Consider the following 19,833-nt stretch of genomic DNA (forward strand, 5'->3'; position numbering starts at 1 on the left):
ATTTGCTACTGGAAGCGCCGCAGAATTCATTTTGTCAGTGGGCTTTCACCTCTGTGCCGCTGTGCCACTTTTAGGGAGGCACCGTGTTGACAGGAGGAGAATACAGTGTTATCAAGCAGAGTGTGGGAAGAATGTAGCTGCGAGTGTCGAAGCTTTGTGTCATCACAGACAATCTCTCTGAGCTAGTATTAGAAAATATGATGCTCTTGGTCTCTGTGTTTCCTTGTGTTCTTGTATCACTGGCTGAGAGCCTAATATAGCAACATCATTTTATCAGTGATATTTAATGAGTCTTATCACTGTTGGTTTGTGTGTTAATTATAGTATTATGATCATGAAAATAAGTGTGAATAAATTACTTTGTGTTTTTAGTAAAACTTAACTATATATGTAGTTTCCTCAAATATTGTGATGTGAAAAGCTCAAGTCACCTGATCAGATGTGCAAATTTTAAAAATAGTCGTTTGTTAATTTACTGCCAAACATCTGCCAAACCAAAGTGGCACAGATGCTTGTATTCCAGAACTGCCAGCAGCCGTCGTCAACACCATTAACGTTTAATGATATCAAGAACACATTCCAAGTTTCATGGCATCTTTTTTTTTTCTTTTTAAATTCTGCGAATGATGTGTGGTCCACTGAATCAATGTGGATTTCCAAGCAGTTCTCCAGTTAAACTCACGCTGCTATTACCTTCTATTCACCTTGCTGTCCTCCTATCGGACATCACCAACGATTGGCAGATGTGTGATAGATTTCTTCCGGAAGGCTGAAGCAGGTGGTCTCCTTCAACTATTACAGCCGCTCTTGGTTGCAGCCTGCCCTTTCGCACGCTCACAAACAGTGTCTTAAAGCGCCTCTGTTATGGTTTTCTGCTCACACGTCCACACGCTCTGAGCCATGGTTACATCAGAAGCGGGCTGGCAGGTGGCCAATAAAAGGTTAATGGTGGAGTAGAAAGAGCAGGCCATTAGGCTGCCATCAGACCCGCGCGTGATGTCGCAGACTGGGCTGGCGTGGGCGTGACCTCTCTGATCTAATGATGAAATGAGTCACGGATGGCTTGCATGGCAGGGAGCATATCTGACAAATAGGAGGGTAATATCTGCGATTGATTGCCAGAAGACGTGCTGCTCGTTCATCTCGATGAAGCACTTCCGCTTTCCACACATCATCGCCAGTAAGTTCATTCTGCAGGAGCTGGGATTCTGCTCTCAACACCCATTTACAAACCCAAACAATTGGATCCCCATACATGCTTATTTAATGTCCGTCTATTTTAAACGGCGCTTCTTTTAAATGTCATTTTAATGCCCCAATCCTTATTTTCGGATGCAGCACAATGTCTTTATTAACAGTCATGATTATAGTTTTCTAACTCCACCGAACAAGTTATGTGATTGTAAGGGTTTATCTGCCTGTTTGCAAGTCAAAAGTTTTTTTTGTTAGAATTTTCAAATAAATGTTCATGTTTCTGATGGGACTATATGAACGCTTTTTAGTGATATTCTGTGTTACCGTCTGATCCATGATAGCTTAGAAAGCTAACAAAAGCGAACTATTAAATTATATAATATATAATTCAATATATAAAAAACAGGAAGGCACAGGGACAGTGCATACCTCCGCTAAGCCTCTCATTTCTATCTGCACCTATACATATTTTTTTCGGCCCTGCAAAGTGATTGCATGTTGTCATTTTGAAAACTTAAAATGTCAGTTTTCTGCCTGTTGGCCTTTTAATCAGAATTTGAGTTTCCAGAGAAAAGGGGAACTTATGGAAATAACACATTTCCAAAATCACATTTCATTGTTTCTCCTTGGCCAATTAAAAGTCAGTTCTGCTGAAGGGTATTTCAGCAGTGAGATGTTTGCGTTTTAATTATATAAACACAACAGTAAGTTATTAAAACCTCTTGTTGAGCTCTGCTGTGCAAGTATAATATCTTCCAGCCTTTGTCCACATGGTCTACATAACAACCACTTTCTTTTCTGTTTTTCTTCCTGATTGCTTTGTCATGTGTGTTTTAGCCTCAGTCAGACTCGGAGGACACAGAAGCAGCACAGGGAGTGTGGCCCAGTGGGGCACATGCTTATGTATTCAGTAGGCGTCCCAGTGGGAGAATAAGGCGAGGGAGGAAAAATTATAAGGCAGAAAGCGAGTGAGCGGTTTACAGCGGTGATAGGCAGGACATACGAGTAATGAGAAATCCCATCGCAACTGTCTGCTGCTCTCCCACACCGCCATCCTTCTTCCCACTGGTATGCTTTTGAACTCAGGCCTGTGGAAGAAGCCAGCTCCTCCTCACCGCAACTTAAAAGGGAAACCCCCAATTGAGGATATAGTGTTCGTTTTGTACACTTCACCCTTTTGCTGTTTTGCTTTATTGCTGTGCCCTCTGTTTACACAGGAGACACTTCTCTGATCACACATGAGCTTTTTGTTTTCTTTGTTTGCCTCTGTCTCAGCTGGTCGTCTGAGTCTCTCACACACCTTTAGGCTCCTGCGTTGCAAAATACTGATAACCAAAGCCATTTATCACTTTGCTTTGATATCATGTTTCACTGAAATCTAATTTCTCTCCCCACACAAATCCACCCAGCTGTAGAAGTCATAAACTGACAACTTATGTTGCTTCATATTTGAGCATGCCCATTCTTTGATGGAGTTGGATGCACTTTGAAGGATTTAGGGGGACTTCTGGAGATTCTTTAATCCCTGTTTGATGTGTTCTAATCTGCATTTTGGAGTCGACAGGATTGTTGGACCCCTGTAGGACATGACGGCTTTAAAATGTGAGTAAGAGTTGGTGGGTCAGTGTATAAAAGATATCACAGTTTGATTGTCAAAGATGCGACGTATGTTTGAATAATCAATTTGACACTTTATTGCATCAGATGTGATTTACCCGCTGTGTTTTTGGAGCCAAGGGAATGTTTGTCAGAAGGCAGGCCAAGGCGAAGGGAGTTGAGACAACATGTCACAGAATAATTGAACAAACTGTTTCTTTTTGAGGCGTCATGCTTTGGTTTGTGAGTGAGTATGTTCAAGAATTCAAGCTTGGTCAACAAACACATCTTTGATGTGTGGACTCCAACATTTGTATTGCCTCTGTAGACGCTCAGTGTTCCATGTTCATATGTGATGGCTAGACCTTGCAAATTAAAAAATTTTATGCAACATAAAACTTTTAACACAGTTTTAATGTATCACAAACATTTTTCTTGTATTTACATTGTTGATAATTAGAAAAGGATTTGTACAGTGCCAAAAATAATGTTCTGTTATTAAGCCCAAAACTGCTTTGAGACTGTCATAGAATTGTCCTGTATTTAATCATAACATCTATTTGTATGGAGGGTCGTAAAGCCCAAACATGTGTGGACAGAGTAGTGGTCAAGCCTTTTTTGACAGTAAGAGGAAGTGGAAGTACATGTTGGAAATGCATGCTTTTAAACGAAGAACATGCAAGATCCTCAAGTTGAGTTCATTCCAAAACCAGGGTTGACTGAAGCTGGGTGTCACCATACAGCGACGAAGTCTGTGACACTTATTCTCAGTCTTTTGCTAAAACTCCTATTCTGGCCATTGTATTTGTTGTCTGCTCTTTGGTGCTTAAATATATCCCAATTCAACATTTGTCCTTCTCCTGGCCTCGACAGATTTGCATGTGGTTTTCCAAATGAAGGAGCACGGTCCCATTGAACTCGCAACAATTTCCGTGTGCTCTGCTCCCTGTCATGGCAGCTGCAATTACTGTTTTCTAATGAGAGCCATAATTGACCGCTGCAGTCGGCATGTGAACAATCTCAGCCAAGTGGCTTCAACTAGTTTGAATTCTCTGTGCTGTCACATTCACAGTTGCGTATTTAAGCTCCCTATGACTTCTTTTGAGTGCGTATTTGTCATTTTGAGTATTCCACATTCTAATTTAATTTCCTTTTTCTCCTTTTCCATTCTTGCGTTTTCCATTCGCATGCTAACCATCTGAGGATTCCAAGCTACGGAATCACCATGCCACTCAATCGCAGCCACCTTGGTTGTGGGGCGTTGTGTATAGGTTTGGATAATCCTCACATACATGAAGTAAACTGACTCGCTTCCTTCTTCATTTTTGAAATCTAATTACACATTTGAAGGCACTGGATATTTAAGAACTTTAAGCAACTTTAAAGAGAAAATGTTTATCATTCCTCAAACTGATCGATGAAGTTCATGAATCCATCTGGTATGAGAAATGGTTTATGTCCACTGTTATTGAGCTACTTGTCCTACTTGCTTTGCTGATCGACCTAAAAGAAACGCGTATTGAGGTGTGTGTATCGTTTCTTTCACACTCTGCACTGTTGCCTTGTCACAGAGTGACACTGCAATATGCGTGACAAATATCCCATCTTGTGTGTGTAAATTGGTTAAAATGTGTGTGCCACATGCTGTATGCGTGAGACTTGAGAGCCCTGAATACATGGCTGGTGAACTGAGGAAACACTCTCTGTGGTTACATGTAATACAGAAATAGTTATGGGATTTATAAAGCATGAGTTTTCAAATATAGGCATGCACAAGGCAACGGTGACACCAACTGTGTCCTGCCCTGAGGATCGTACCAATTTGAAAGTGTCCCATTGAAAGTACACATCCATATGCAGGCCGTTTTCCTATCATTGAAGCCCAAAAGTCTTTGGCAATTTTCCCTGTCTAAATCTGCATAAAGAAAGGCAGGTCTCCCTCGAGAGCTCACTCATTGACATTCTCTGGCGCTGTACTGCCACCGATAGAGACGATTTACTGATCCACAGCCGTGCTGCACTTTCATGTTTTATAGAAAAACTCGAAGCTCAAAATTTGGCTTCAATGGGACCGTCTGGCTAAAAGAGTTTGTAATGCTTCAGAGAAATCCGCCTCTGCCTTCATCTGACACTGTGGACAGAAGAAAGGTGAGACTGAGAGGAACAAAGTCTAATTTTCCCTTCGAGGTTTTATGTTGGAGGACGTGATGGTCTGCACTCTGAAGGTTTACTGATTGTCACTCAGAAATCCGTCGGAAACACATTCCAGTCATCCAGCTCGACCGAAGATAAATGTTTCTGACTATCCTGCGTGCTGGAGAGAAATAGCATATTCATGAATGTCATCTATTTGATTTTGGACCGTTGGAGAAAACACAGAGCAAGGACGCAAGTCTACTACAAGTTGCTTGAACCTGGCATCATATCAGCAGCCTTCTTGCTGTTAAGCTGAGCACTAACCACTTAAACGCAGTGCTGATGAAGGGACATTGTTTTGCAATGGTATTTATCGATGCTGTTAAGGATTTGTCGATACTGATCTGATACCTTCTGTTTGTTGCTCAAACAGTTGTTTATGAATTGCTTGATACTGACACCAAAAACACCACACCACTGATTGTGCACAACTGCTTTGGTTTTATTAAAACGTAGCACTTTTTACGGCACAAATAAAAGGACAATACTATTGAGCTAATGAAACTAAACAAAACAAAAACTAGGTTACATATCTCGTTTGACACCCCATTGTAAAATCCAAAAGACAATTATAACACGACATGCCATGTGAAATTGAAAATCTGGTCTGGTCTATTGTTTATTTTTCAAGTAGAAAGCATAATAGAAAATACTTTTTTATTGTTTTAGGGAGCCAGCATCTATTCTGCTGACTTGTTATTGAAGTTTGGGAAACCAGAGTAGTTTGCAAATCAGATCAGCTATGGGGACATTCCCCAAAGTGGCAGTGTCCAGATCTCCACAAGCTAAAACAAAGCCAAGCAGCAGCCTAGTGCCCATCCTACCTTCCGTGTGTGTGCTGCAATCTTTCCTCGCTCCCCCAACATCGTCTTCCGACAGACCTTACTCAGCTGTCCTGTGATAGAGCATGGACGGAGCCTCCAGACTGGGTGATCGTGATCTCTTGAAGATGTATTATGAAGTAAAATCCAACTGTTGATTCTGTTCAGCAATACTGTGAGCCAGAAAGACAGACTCATCTATAAATGAAGAGCAGCATTTCTCCTTTAGGAGCGGGTTTCTGTTTGCACTTGGCTGCGAAAGTTTAGATCTAATAATCGTACCACCATGACATGCAAGATGTCATTAACAAAGTGTCGCGCTTGCGTTCCATCTGCCGTCCTGACATAAAGTGTTTTGCTGTAAACAAGCTAATTAGCACAGAACACAATGCAAATATTCATGAGCCGCCGCCTCTCCCCCTTTATGATGATGGTAAGGAAATTAGAAATTGCTCTCTGGTTGCTATACAATGCTTTGTTTTGGTTCCCAAGCTGCATAAACATCATTAGAAGATTGCAAGCACTTTTGGGGTGCTCTCTGAATGGGTTTGTGACTTTGTAGTTGCGGAAAGAGATTTGGTTTTGCTGGCCTGGATCTGAATAAAATATGTTTGAAATGCATTTTTAACTCGCAGTCTTGCTGCAGTAGTCATGACCGCAAGTGAAATGCATTGCAAACCTTGCACCGAACGACGCACAAAAATACAATGGTCCCATGTCTCCAGACATTAATTATGAGTGTGTGTGTGTGTGTGTGTGTGTTGCACTGTCAGAGTCAAAAATATGTTGCATTGATGGAGCTGGAAACGAGAGCTTTAACTCAAGGTGATGGATTTAAATAAAACATTCCACATCACAGGTTCTCTTCTTTTCACTTCTTCAAAAACGTGTGAAAGGGATTGATGGGTGGTGCTGGCCCAGTATCCTTTGTGGTGTTAAAAATAAAATCCCTGCAGTGAATCTGTGCACCTTTCTCCTCTTTATCTGGAATCAAGTGTGTTTCAGGGATCTGCAGAACCCTGTCGTGGCCTGCTTGAACACAGACAGAGACATGGTGTTAGGGAGGTGACATGTGTGATGCAGGCAGGTGTGAAAATGCACCATGATGAGCCAGCCGGGGTGAAAGGAAGGCTTTTTAGGAAAAAGGTGGCCCAATGCAAAGATTCTAAAGCTGCCATGAAAGTGGATATGAGCGCTTTTGTTAGCTAACGCGCCTCAGACACCCTGAACTCTCGGTGTAACGGCCCATGGGAGGCCGCTCAGACTTCGCCTCTCCACGCCACATGGTGACCTTGCTGCTGTGCTATTGGTGGATGCCGTCATGTTTAGTTTTGTGTCGGTATTGCAGGCGACACGATTCCAGGGTTGTGGCGTCTGTGTAATGGAGTGGAGTCTGATGAGGGTCGATTGATGACTTGTAAAATAAATAAAGGTTTGCCGTGTTAGTGGCCTCCTGCTGTGTTGGTGTTAGTGATGGATTGCCTACAGTGTGTGAGAGTGTGTTTTGATTGATTTGACAGAACCAGAATTTAGTAAGAAATGCCTTTTGTCAGTGAGTTTTTCAAAACGCAATTGGTTGAACTGTGGATGAGAAGCAACAGTGAATTACTGAACAACATCGATGTTCATTTAGTGTCATTTATGACTTGAGGCAACGACACTACAATGTTACTGCATGACAGTGGATGTCAAAAAATAGGAGATTTTAAATGAAAGAATGGGGTTGCTGATGTTTTTTGCGACACCCCAGATGGAATGAAATGAAGCGAAATTCATGGAGATGTTGCATTCTGTAAGCAGTTCATTGACAAGTCGGCTGAATGTGGCGATAAAATGGCTTTCAAATTGTTGGATTTTTATATTTCAAATGTCAGCGAAAGGCGACTGTTTTGTCTTTGTGTTACTTGTCTCAACTAATTACTGTTGTGAAGGTCCATATTGTATTATTGAGGTGTCCCAGTTTCCCATCCATGGGAACTGGATCTTAAATATAACCGGGCCATAAAGTTGTAAAACATACTTAGAACTGCTGTGGTGGAATAGAATACATCTAGATCTAAGTGACCAATTTGCATTTCTGTGTGTTCATCGTGCGCCTGCTACTGTCGTCGGTCCTTGGGCAAGACACTAAACAACTAATTGCTCTTCACTAGTAAGTTGCCTGAGATCAAAGCTGCTGCTAAATAAGCTAATTAAGACGACTATTCATGAGTGGCCTTAAACTAAAGTTTAGGGAGAATGTGTATTTTAGCATGTGGCGGAGCACATGAACAGTGTCAACCTGCACATTAACATCTTCCCCTTGTACCCATTCCTCATTAGTGTGTCTTACAACTACCATCTTCATTTGCTCTTATGTCTCTCTTATGCATTTGCTACTTACAAAGCTTTTTTTCCGATATTGAAATGAAGAGTGCTGTGGGTACTTGACCTTCCCAAAATGTCTTCTAGGCTTTCTGTCATCCCGGTTCTTTGAGCATGCACGTTGGTTTGTGGCTGGAAGCAAATGTAGAAGCCATTTGGAGTAAAGGTGAAGTATCTCATCCAGCTAACTCCAGCTGCCGTATTTAAATCCCCCAAACGTGTCTCACCAGGTTTAGAAAACAAAGACTCTCCAAAGCCAATGGAGTTCCCCTAATTAAAGTCTCACTGTCTGACTGTCCAGCTGCTTGAGGGATCTCGAGCATCTTTCACTGTTCGAGTGGAGTGATGGATTAATTTGCCTCCTAATGCAGCTGCATTTATTCTATAGTTGGTTTCAAAGGCTCCTTGGGTGGAGGTACACACTAGTAAGAAAAGGTCGAATAGAACAAAGTAAGTTCAACTTACACTGCTCAGAATCAGAATCAAATTTATTGCCATGGTCAGTGGGGAGCCCACCAACTAGGAAAGTGTTTTGGAATAAAGTGCTGACAAAAAAAATAAAATAAAATAACAACAAGGCTGTTCACGAATTCAACAGTCTGACAGCCGAGGGGAAGAAGCCGTTCCTGTGACGGGAGGTTCTGGTCTGGATGGACCGTAGCCTCCTGCCAGAGGGAAGAGGAACAAACAGTCCATGTCCAGGATGAGAAGGGTCGGCTCTGATCCGACCTGCACGTCTCTGGGTCCTGGAGACATACAGGTCCTGAAGAGGTGGCAGGCTGCAACCGATCAACCTTGTGTGTCGTATCTTCACCGATTGCCACTGTAATTGTTGCCTGTCTGAAGTAAAGTTCAATATTCTGGGATGATAATGGCTGCTGTGTACAGAGTCAACTTTGATAAAGGTCCAGTGGAATTCTTAGTTTTCACTGGCCGGGAAGCCTTCATTTCAATTTAGATGTGAATAGGCAAAGACCAAATTGTTTGCTTACATACCTTGGTTTGTATCCCCAATACTTTCTGTTTCTTCAAACAGCGTATTTGAAGTCACTAGGTAGACTTGGTTACTGTCCTATTAGGGTACTAGTGTGGACATGGCTCTTCCACTGGGCTTCTAGAAGAATCTCTGATGTTGAGAAAAGCTGCAGACATAAGCATGAATTGATGCATAGGTGCTGGAGGTTTAGGCACAAGTATGGGTCTATAAATGCGCCAGATTAATGTGATTTGTGACCGGTGCTGGCAGCTGGGAAGTGGAGTATAATCACTCAAATAGCACATGTGGTCTTGTTCTATAAAGAAAAAACCCTGCACAGACCCCCCTTTTGAGGTAAAATGATCAAATTGTTGTAGATTTTGAAGGGTATTGATCGGATATGTCGGACATTCATCCCAAAGTGATGCAGTTCTCACCATCTTTATAGGCCCTGTCGCACTAGTTAAAGCTAACTTACACAAGTTAAACGCCACTAAAGATTCAAAACTACAATAACCAGCGTGGAGGAGGGAATCAATCAACAGTGTCTGATCTAAATAAGGAATGAAGAGTGTTGTTTTGTCATGGTCGTAGTGAGATAAAGATGTTTCATTTTGATTGTGAGCGATATTAAATCTGCATCGTGTTTTTCATTTTCCTGTCATAGTTGCGGCAGTGTAAACCAGCTTCTTGACACAAAGCAAGCAGATGCGTCATTGATAGTATCTCAAGGCGCAATAATTCTTACATCTTACTCGACGGAAGAGATTCCAGGGACCTCAAGGTGAACAAAAGATGGCCTTGTCGAGTCAAGATTGAGCGTCCAACTTGTGTAGACACTTTCCTCTGCTGCAGTTGTAGGAACATGTAACATTCTGAAACTGATTCATTGTTGCGCAAGAATACACAGAAGGCCTTTTAGAAAATGTCTTCAGCTTCAAATCTTTTTTGTGTACTTGTCCATCAGCTGAGCACGCTGTCTCCAACTGTCCCTGAGCTCAGATGCTTGAATGCAGACAAGCGCATCAATAATGCTCAAATGAAGTAGACGTGAACAGGACGGACGTGGAGTGGGCACTTCCTTACTTCACTGTGAGCCAGTGGAATAGTTGATCAAAGCTTGAAACTGAATGGCTGGGTCACCGGAGGTCATGGAAGAATGTAGCATGTGCGTTGCATGTGATAGATTATGCAAATATATGCGTTGTAACGCCTGGTGAGCAAAAAAGGCTGGCAGCAGCAACTCTAGCGCTAAATTGAGTTTGAAATTCCAATGAAGTAACCATTGTGGACCCATAGGCAATGCCTTCGGTGCTACACTTTTCCAAGATTCAAGGTTGCTTTGGTGAGAGGTGCGTGTTGATAAGCTGGAAGTGACCTTGTCATAATTCGTGTGGAGTTTCCGTGTTTTTAGTTGGAGACGAGAGGGATGCATTTGTGCTTACCTACAGTAATTTGCCTCATCATCACACACTTAATGATGATGAATGACCCTGGCAGTGTTGAATGGCACCACCAGCCCACAGCTGTGCCTTCCTGAAGCATCTGCTTCATCCACATTCTCACTCCTACCTGTGCAGCACATCCTTGCACATAAACCCAGGGATCACTGAGCTACTGGGATTAAACGCTGGTTTTGGATTAGACTGCGACACGTTCCCCTTCTTTTTAATCTACCCCATCCTTAAAAACAACTATTTCTAAATTCAGGAGGCAAGCTGGCAGTGTTTGTTACACGCTTGACTCGTAGGGGTATCGTGCATCTCATTACTACAGGTGCACATACTGCATGCTGAGCGTTTTTAAACTGCAATATGTATAAGCAAAAACATTATATTCCCAGAGTGGTGTCGTCGTTTTACTGGGGGATACTTTAATATGCACACCCACACATATTAAATAAAGCAATGTTTTCACACATGCGGATAAACAAACTGATTCCCTGGGTGGGTAAAATTAAAAATGACTTTCACACATAACCTGGAGAGCAGTGTAGTTTCGGCCTCGGATCTAAACTTTATAGCAGTGTTAACGTGGGAACATGAGTGGTGTGGCATACATTTAAAATTCTCGAGGATTTGGTCAAAAACGTTGTAAACACTGCCCCTCCTGACTACCCCAGTCATCCTTAAATACTCCATCACTTCTGAGAAAAGTCGCTCCTTTTCTCTCTGCCTTGAACTCCCATCCATCTCATTTCCCAGTGAGCTGATCTTTGAGCTTAAGCAGAGCTGGTGATAACATCTACAGATGTGCCGCCAACGTCCCCCTGATAAGAACCAGCCCTAGCATGCCCCACTCCAGCAAACAATGGAGCTCCTGCTGAAATGGATGCTGGGAAGAAGAGGAGTGGAAAAGGGAGGGGGTGATAGGAATGGGTGGAGATTGAATGAAAAGCAACCTGAGGATTATTTGCTGGAATCAGAAGGTGATGGCAGAACGGCGCTGAGTAGATAGAATTATTGGATAGAGAGGTGTGATGTGTGATGGTGAGAGAGGGAAAGGTCATCCCCTCGGCCTCTATATCAGTGTCTATCAACAGCAGGACAGGGTGTGTTTGGTTTCTTTATCTGGGCGGCCATAGACTCTCCCGGTGGGTGTATAGGTCTGGGAGGAAGGTGGGGTTCTGGTTGGAGGCTTTAAACAAACAATCACTTGACGAAATGCGCGCGGACGGGCCAGTGATAGCTGCGACTTGATTGACAACTTCTTTAAAATCCCACGGTTGACTTTCCTGCCGGCTCACCTCCTCCTTCCCTTTTTTTTATCTTTCATAAGGGCGTGAGAGCAAAGGGGGAGGGGCCACAGATTCAGCAAAAGGATGTACAGTTGCAACACATTTGTCTGGGTGCACATAATGGGAGCAGCACCGTCTCCCTTGGCAACGACCTCCGAGGAAGGTTAGCTACAAATGTGCCTAGAATGAGTTAAATTCCCACTGATAAAATGAGACACCCTAACATGATAAAGGAGCCTAATGCAATCAGTATTGTTTCAGCTACCGCTAAATTACCTGTAATGAAAAAGGTAGCTTCCTCCTGAGGTCTGGTGAGTGGCGTTTTTTTTTTTTTTTTTTTGCTGCAGGAATAGGTGAAGGTACTTAAAATGCAGGAGGACTTGAGAGGTTTAATGTTCTTTTCACTGTATATATATATATATATATATATATATATATATATATATATATATATAAACAATACGAAACTGTGAGGACTCTGGTCTTTGCTTATGTATAAGACTTATCTATTCTGAAGTTCTGGAGCTTAGTCGATCCAGATTAATTTAATTCCGTCCAACAACAAATGAGGAATTTATTGCAATCCCTCCTGCTTCATGAATGAAGTGCATTTCAGTTCAGTGTCCTGTTTTGCTTTATATTGTTTTCTGATAAAAGAGGATTTTTCTTTTGTACCAAATTCTGATATTTACTGATTGTTTTATTCTCCATATGAGCTTGGGCTAAAGTGGACACTTGCACAACTGTGTGCAGTGGCGAATGGTGTCCTGACATTCTAATCGTGTATTAATTTCACAAAAAAGCCATATTTCTCATCTGTAAAGCCATTTTTTTCATTTGTGTCATCTGCGGAGTTGACAAATGGCTCTTGCTGCGTGGGTGCGGCTGCTGGCGGGAAGGATCTTAATAGTTATTGACAGAATTTTGTCTGTGAAAAGATGAGAGGATGCTTTAGAAGCTTCTCAGTTGATGATTCATAAGATCATGCTTGCAGGAGAGCAAGATAACACAAATTACTGGTTATTTTTAGGGGTTTTTAGGAATGTTTTGGATGGCTTTCATCGCACGTACCACTTTATTACCCTTGGGTTGGTGTAAATATTGACTGGATTATTAATCATTCATTTGCAAACTAATGAAGACATGTATAATTATCACAGTTCTTTTTTGATCCCATCAATGTTCCCACAGCAACCATGTCCACCATCCATTAGCCCCCTTCCCTCGTCACCTTAATTCCTAAAACTATTAGAGTCAGCCGTCGCTTTCCAACCCCACATCAGACACACTTGGTATTCTAAGGTTAGGTTCTACTTCTTTATTGAAGTCGACCAGAATTTTGGACCCACTCTAGATTTCAACTGAAGCAGCCATGTGACTGCGGACGGGAAAACCAGAGGTTATAGGTGCTGTACGAAGGTCAAAGGTTCTGAGCTCAAAGCAGCTGCCAATACTTATGAATGTTTAAATGAGCATCTGCTCTGCATATAAGACGATAAGGCTTGCTGAAGTCATAGGGAGAGAAAGATGTGCTTTCTCCTACTGTCATCGCTCTCCTCAATTATCATTTTCAGCTTGTTCTATGCCCGTCATGTTTCGAATTTAACAACGAGCTGGTGTGATGTCTGAGTTTAGCCTCTGTCTCCTCGAGGTTTTACCCAGTTGCCTTCAGGTATGTCGGGTTACAAGGTCAGGATGTGTTCTTTTTATCATCCATTCCACCAGAGAGCCATTTTTACAGCCCAGCAGATAAACCAAGAACTTGTAAAAGCCACTAATCTATCTCCGGCCTGTCGCTCTGACGTGTTTACACAACAGCTGAAGCCTCTGAAGGAGCGCTGTTTCCTGGCCATTTGAAAGGCTCCTTCAAAACTTTTTTATTCAAGTTATCCCTCATAACAGTGGAAATTGCAACAGTTTGTCCTGCAGGAAGAAGTGGAGATTGTATGACATGCAACGTGCATTGTAAAACCAGGAACTTGTCCAGTTGACTTTTATTTAATCTATCTTCTGTATTTATATCTTATTGTCTTCATCAATTTCCCATAGTTTGTCTCAGTTGTGGTGCTTGCTATGTTCCAGTCAGTGTGTAACCAGCAGCACAAAATACTTAAATCAAGCTTAAAAGTATTCCTTTTACAGCCAGAGAAAGCCAACTCCCTCTTCATGTTGGATACAAAGACATCACGCTGCGGTTTTCATATAATATGCACTCTTCAGACCCAGGCTCTAACCCTGAAAGCTAAATTTCACAATGACCTTGGCTGCTTTACTGAGACTGAAGAATGTGTTTTATTCAGCATATCGTAAATCTGACATGCATATATTAGATATAAGAGATGGGTGCAAGAGCGGTGAGAAGGCAACTGTTAGCATATACGAAGGGCTGGTTGTCCAGACTTTGTACATTGAATTGAATCTTCTGTGTTGAGCGGAACCTAGTTTGTCAGTTTTCGGCTACTCCAGATTTTGAGTCTGCTTTATCCTTGTTGAGTTTGTGTGATTTATTAAATTTATTTCCAGTGACAAATGATACATGAAACACATGGCAGTGTTGAGCAACTTTTTAGTTTTAGTTTTAGTTTATCTTAAATCATAGCAATGCATAACACTATAAAATCATGTGTTGATCATTGATCTGATCCAAGTCAGACAAAGAAATCCAATAGAACCATAATGGCTCCCAGGGTTTCTGCCAGGATTTTTTAAAACTGGGCCACCAGAAAAAGATTATAATTCTGAAGTCACAGCGGATCTCATTGAAGCCTTGGCTGTGCACTTTGATCATGAGGTGAGGTTTGTGTGGAAGTTGAAATGCTGCATAAATAATCTGTTTTCTAGCGTAATTATCCTCATTAATTCTGTTAGTTCTTTACCCTGCATTTCGTTGTCACCCTTAATCTATCATTTGCAAGATATTAAGTCCTTCCTGTAAAACAATTACATTTTTGAAAATCTTTATTTTACTTTCTTATCAAACAGGTGTTGATGTGTTGGTGTTTAATCCTGTAATTAACTCTCAATCGTTCTATTCCCTATCGCTCCCCCTTTAAGCTTCTTTCTGCTCCAGATAACAAATCAGCCTTGCCTGGATCCTCTGAGGCCCTACGTCTTATTGACACTGTCGTCTTATAGACAACTAGATTACACAGCGACTCCTGCGTCCACTCTGAAGCCACGGTCATCAGTCCTCTGTCTTCTCTAATTTATTCTTCATCTGGGCTAAATCTATCACCATATTGACTGGAATTTGTCTGTCGTGACATAGAAGGCAATTTGGCTCATTTTGGATTTGTGTCCCAGCTGCTTCAATAAAGTGTTGTTGCCTGTTGTATCCAAAAGGATGAATTCTGACTGGTCTTTATGAATTCATATTCAATGTGATTCTGAACATCTTTGTTCAGTAAGGCGTCTTTTTTAGGTGTTTTGACTATGAGATACGCTGAGCTCAGATAATCGGATTTAAGTCGTCAAACCTGTATTTACGAACTTAATTTGTCCAAGACTGCGGTCGTTGGAACTATTTATTAATTAATGCAAAATTCATCAGTTTTGTATTTTTTCTTTTTTTTAGAGTGTTTTGAATGGTTTATTTCAAGGGAAATGGATAAGTAAATGAAAACACACTTCATAATGAAGAAATAATCTTCATGTCTACGAGAATTGTCCACGAGAATTTAATTCACCACATTTACGCCGCTTCATATTAAGTCAATATTTCATCAGCAATCTGTTGAAGCTTCCTCTTGGCTTTTTTGACTCATATCAGTTTCGCATGAATGCTGTGAATTGAACTGGAATGTAATTTGATAACCAATGCAATATTTATTTGAAAATCTTGTTCCCCAAACCACGTTATTTGTCAACAAACTTGGCTGTATATTGTAGTACTGTGTCTTCCAAAATATGTTTCAACTTCGTCACTAAAATTAGCATGGCAAAGTGCTGTCACTTACATATGATACAAAAACAACAACCTCATTACAAGCTATATATATATATATATATATATATATATATATATGTATATATATATATATATATATATTTTTTTTTTTTTTCAAAGGAATTTATATTTGCTGACCGATGGTGTTTTCCAACAATTCCAAAGAGGAAGTCAAAGTCAGCTGTCTAATGAACAAACACTCAAGATGAACTCGGCAGATTTTTATCACTTCTAGCCCTCCGCCCGGTTTAATCTCCTTTTAAACCCAATTTGCTGTCTCCATCCTTCTTATTAGAGCCAGATAATAGTCGGGACCTGGAGCAAAGTTAACCACCTGCTGCATCTGCGGGGTCCTGCAGGGATCTTAACGCAGTTCGCTGTTGTTTACCTCAATTTCAGGTATTGATTACTCGTATATCCAGTTGGACTCCAGCATCCCACAGGAGCCGCCGAGAAGTTGTTTATTTCAGAGGTGGAGATGCAGAGAGGGGAATGTTGGGGAAATAATAATGAGATAAGAGGGAGACTCCCAATTGTTGCTGCGTCCGTGATGCTGTTATCATCTGGGAAATTGCCAGCATCCATTGTGATGCATTTCTTTAATCTGATTGCTCATGATTACAAAATGGCACATTTCCCCTCCAGCCTTTAGCTTTGAGGCGCTGACGCCGCGGTGATGTGTGTTGACGCTCTGCCTCTTTGCCATTGGCTTTTCCGCTTCTAATTACGTGCTTCGATTGTCATCGCCTGGCAACAAACGCAGATGAAAAACTGCAGAGAAATCCTCATTAACACGTCTTTAAGTGAAGCTGCTATAGATAAAATTGAAACTTTACGTAAACAGCTGTTCACGCATGGAATGAGATGTATGATAGATTGAATTACCTGCTTTGTAGGCGTTTCGAAGAGTGGCTTTCTCTTTCTCTTTTTTAAGTAAGACAGGACTGTGGAGTCCTTTTCTGTGCACATTTGTAAACGGATCAGCACTAATATTTTGGTTGCTATTTATCATGCTGGAATTGAACCTTTGACCTACTTGCTGTGAGGCTGCACTAACCGCCAGTTTACTGTGCTGCAAATGTACGGTGTGAAATACGTCTTGTGGTGCGTGGAAACTGAAATTGCTCGGGTGGAATGACAATGGTAACAAAGGTGAATATTAGATTTCCATTTGGATCGTAAGAGGCCTCTATGGACTTGAGCTGGAGCCTGACAAAATGTCAATTTTCAGAAGAGTCTCTAGCTGGTGCTCCCAAACAGGAAGGTGTCCTTACAGTGTGTGGCAGAATGAAGCTTCTCATTCAACACCAAATGATATGGTTTTCTCTTATCTAAGCACTAGCATACACCCTTTTCACACTGGTTTCCTTTCTTGCTGTTGCCATTTTCCCTTTTTGGAGGTTTTTCCAGATTGAGTGTCAAATGGAGGTGATCTCGCTTTTTGTGCCCTTTAACATTGCCTTGGATTTTATTTCGAGCCAAGTGCAGGGGCCCATAAAATGACTTAGTGGGCCAGATTTGACTCTCAGATTTGGGTACAAGGCTCAAAGTGTCCTCTGTTTCTGGAAGCTATAGTAGAACAACTAGTGATTCACTCATATGTACCCTTTGTCATTTTTTGTTTTCCTTTAAAGGAAAAGTAGATAAAATGTTGACCTGGGAAGGTGCTCTAGATGCCAAGATATAGATCCCCTGAGATATTTGTCACTGAGAAATGAATCCGTCTTTGATTGCTGCCTTATTTGTACCCTCCAGGGTGTCCATTGTATGGTACCAGATGTTCCTGCAAAGCATTCCCTTTGTTTGGAGGACGAAGCTCTTCCCGGACATAAAATGAACAGCCGTTCCTGCTTGTTTTTCATCACTGCAGTTTCTCTCCATTATTGCCAGCCAAAACTGTGATGGAGATACAGTTGGAATATATCCGCCGCACTTAAACCTTCTGTGGAGTAAATCAAACATATTTATTGGTCAACTTCCTCCTGGGTGCAGCAAAGTCATTGTTTACAGTCAGCCAGTTGCCGCTTTATAGAGAAATTAAAATTGATTTGGCCTGTTCTCTGAAGTTATACTTTGTCTTTCACGATAAACGGCAGCTGCTTAAATGGCTTTTGACCAGCAAGGCATCATAGGAAGTGTTCATCTTCTTTTCCTTGAACATAATCGCAATAGAGTGGTTGGACAGATTCATATCTAAGATCAGCATCAACCAGGTTTTGTCAAGTATGAAATGCTTGATAAAAGCTCAGATTGCTGAACAAAAAGGGTCAAATCTCAAAGACAATGCAACAGATTAAGGCATGTCTCAGCTTGTCAGTCCCTAATCCCCTTGATTCTGAGGGGGATTCCCTCGATTTCTTTGCATATTCCCTTAATCTGCTCATTGCTATTCTGTACCTGGTTTTAATTTGCAACAGTGAGGATATGGCAGCGTGATAGAAGAGCTTGTCGGCGTGCGTGTGCCGTTCCATCCGGCGGCACACGACCATTGTTCTGCCTGTTCGCAGCTCTCAGCGGCTCCATTCTTTTCTTTTAATCTCTTCAAATGATGGACACATTGGCTCATTAGAATTCATGCGATTATAGGCTTTATTCCTGCATTGATGCAGTTGATATAAGGTTTTCTGTATCTAAATAATTACACTTCTCAGAGGAGGCGTTTCCATCTGAGACTTATTTTCTAAAACAATGTGAAGCACAGTCAAATCTTGGCCTCAGTGCGTGCGCTGAAAATGATCACAGTGTCTTCCCTTCTCTTGTGTTGAAGGCAGCTCTCTCCCAGTCCTGTGGTTTGACCATCTCGCACATTATTGGCTTCTTGGAATCAATTGTCTCCAGTCCACTCTGGTAATAAGTGTTGAGCTGGCCGGCTACGGAGCCGCAGTCCAGTAGTTAGTGCTGACCAAGAGTGTGGAAATGAAGCTGGCTGCCAGTCGATTCTCACAGAAATGTGATTAATTGGAATCGATAATGAAAGAATCGACATTCACCACTTCTATCTCAAATGCTCTGTCCCAAAATGAATGTACAACAGGGCATCTTCGGATGCAAACACGTATTGGAAATTGTTTGACGCGTGAGGCTCATTGATCTATAAAGCTTTTAAACGAAATCTGTGTTGAGTCGTTTCCTAGCTCACCTTTTGTGTTGGCGTGGAAGAGCTGACACTGTTGAAGTTATCAGCCATTCAATTTCTCTTCAAAACAGAGCTGTCTGTGTGCAATAACAATCTCTCACACCAGGCGATGACTTTTAAGATTTTCTTGTCTCCTCGCCGGGCCAAATGTCAACTCCCCCATGTGACATAAGTCCTGCAGATATCTCCCTCTAATATGCCTCGGCTTCACCGTCTTACCCTTGGCTTTTCAAATGTCGTGACTTTCTCCTCCAAACATTTTGCTTTTTCTGCTGACTGATCCCTCAGTCAATGGCCTTTTTTCAAGGTTTTGGAGGCTCTAGTAAGTAGCAGAGTGTTTTATCTTTATGATGCCTTTTTGTCAGTCAACGGAACCAATGGTAGAAATTATGATGGAATCTACGACGCATGTGTAAGCACATTTATTTTCACCACGAGTATTTGCTTTCTCCCTTGTGCTCCTTTTACCTCGGGCTATCCATTACACATGTTTGGTTATTCATTTTGTTGATTTCCCATAGTGTATTGCAACAGCTCAGAACACAGCAACAATGTTAGTGTAAATCTAAAAATAGCGCACATCATTATCTGAATTAAAATCAAATATTTATAACAGTCCTGAAGGTGTACATTGTTTTAACCATGTTCTTGCGCAGCTTAGGTTTTTCTTTTTTCTTTCAGTGAAATCAGTCCATGTTTATTTGCTCTACATGTATTAACACTCTATGATCAATTCATAATTTATTCAATTTGAACTCCTGGGTCTTGTGTAATGAATTGATTGCTGTCAGTGTATTTATATTGCATTGCAAGTGAGAATCATGATATATCACAATGGAAAAAAATACTAAGAATAATTTATAAAGA

The 19,833-nt window shown here is 41.4% G+C and overlaps 1 protein-coding gene across 13 annotated transcripts in view; it reads left to right on the forward strand.

Annotated features, from left to right (window-relative positions):
• The window catches only part of neo1a (neogenin 1a), a 126,860-nt gene that overhangs the window by 45,272 nt on the left and 61,755 nt on the right, over positions 1 to 19,833 (forward strand). The window lies entirely within an intron of this gene.

The sequence above is a fragment of the Synchiropus splendidus genome, chromosome 5 (genome assembly GCF_027744825.2).
Source record: "Synchiropus splendidus isolate RoL2022-P1 chromosome 5, RoL_Sspl_1.0, whole genome shotgun sequence".
Lineage (NCBI taxonomy): Eukaryota > Metazoa > Chordata > Actinopteri > Syngnathiformes > Callionymidae > Synchiropus > Synchiropus splendidus.